Source organism: Humulus lupulus, chromosome 4, assembly GCF_963169125.1.
Source record: "Humulus lupulus chromosome 4, drHumLupu1.1, whole genome shotgun sequence".
Lineage (NCBI taxonomy): Eukaryota > Viridiplantae > Streptophyta > Magnoliopsida > Rosales > Cannabaceae > Humulus > Humulus lupulus.
In genome coordinates this window covers 78,531,259-78,532,959 of record NC_084796.1, presented here as the reverse complement: position 1 = coordinate 78,532,959, position 1,701 = coordinate 78,531,259, and positions in this window count along the sequence as shown.

Genomic DNA, 1,701 nt, shown 5'->3' with positions numbered 1-1,701 from the left:
CCCGTTCCCCAACACGGCCGCGGTCATCGAGCTTCCCAGCCACCCCAATGACTTTAAAGATCACTTCATTATGTCGACGGGGTTCCGAAACTGGGAGCTGCACTACTTCAACCATCCTCGTAAGTGCCTTTCAATCTTAGCTCGTAAGTTAAGTACCATTTAGCTCCTCCTATATCCCCTTCTGACTTAGATTAATTCTGCACCTATCTTCGCCAGGACAGAGAAGTCTGCGGTCCCTGGGAACTAGTACGAGATACTGGCGGGCTTGCCCACCCGTGAAAAGGACTATCGTCAGCTCGTGACAGACGAGACGATGCTGGCCTGTAAGCTAATCTCCCCAGGCCAGACTCTGAACCTGAGGAGGCTCCGGGCACTTCCCCCAGCTCGCGATACCAGTCCTATCATCGCGGAAGAGGTCGCGGGGGATGAAGATGAGGAGAACGAGGTGCCTCTCGTGAGGACGAAGAAGCGGGCGTTGGAGGTCGCCCAAAGAACGGACGAGGAGAGGATCCGGTCCGAAGCAGCCGCAGGTCCTTCTGGCCAAGGTAACCCATACATGTTTTGGAGCTTAGATAGGGCCACTGCCGACCCCCGGCTAGCTAGGTACAATCCCAAAAAGATCGTCAAACGCCATCGAAGTGACCCAGACTTAGATGAAACCCTGCTCCACTACGTCGACAAGCTCGTGCTGGATTACAAAAGTAGCCGCCCTAGGGGGACCATAGTTGTAGATAACACCCTAGCTTTTAGGTCGGTCCTATTCGAGGAGTATGGGACTAACCTTCGGTCATGGCCCTCACTCCGGGAGGGTACCGTAGCTCCAGGACATAGGCAATATGTAGAAGAGTCTAGTCCTGAGCCGGCCTCGGATCCAGAACCCGCGCCAGCTCGAGAAGTGATTGTCTTAGATTCCCCTGAAGAAGCTCCGGGGTCGATGGTCGTAACCGTAGTCTCTTCCTCTAGCTCGGGTGGTAGGATTCCCTTTAGTACATATATATACTTGAATTTTGCATGAATGCTGACTTGTGTGCTAACCTTATCTTTGTTTTGACAGAAGAGATGTCTCAGTCGGGGGGAAAAAGTCTGTGGGCTGCGCTCATTGGGGGGAACTCCCCAGCTGGGGCCCCTGGGCCCAAAATGAAGAAGCTCCGGATGGCGAAGAAAGTCTCCGGGACCCCAACCAAGTCTCCTGCAAAGGAGAAAGAGCAGCCCCCAGCCGCTCAGGTCGTGGGAACTGTTCCTCCTGCTGCAGGGGGGACCAACATGCCCCCACCCCCTCCGCGAGCTCCGGCCTTCGTCCGGGACACTGGGGCAGAGACCGGGACTTCGGCAATTGCACCTTCCGAGGTGCGCATCCCGGTTGACCCCAAGGACCTGGACAAGATTCCAGAGGCCTTCCAGGGGACGGTGTATGAGATGGCGAACTACGTCGTCAGCCACATCTACAAATTAAACGAGAAGGAGCTCAGGGCCATCGAAACAAGGAGCCCGGTGGGCGTGCTGGAATCTTCATTGGGCATGGCCCTAACGGTAATCTGGCCTTATCCTTTTATGGTTTTTAATTATCATGCCTTGCCCTATTTTTCCTTTCTCCCTTCTCTTTTTTTTTTCTAAGGCGGTTGCCTCTCTGTTTTCGCAGAGTGTCGTTGCCCTTCATCGGAGCATAACCAAGACCAAGGCCCAGCTCGAAGATATGAGGGG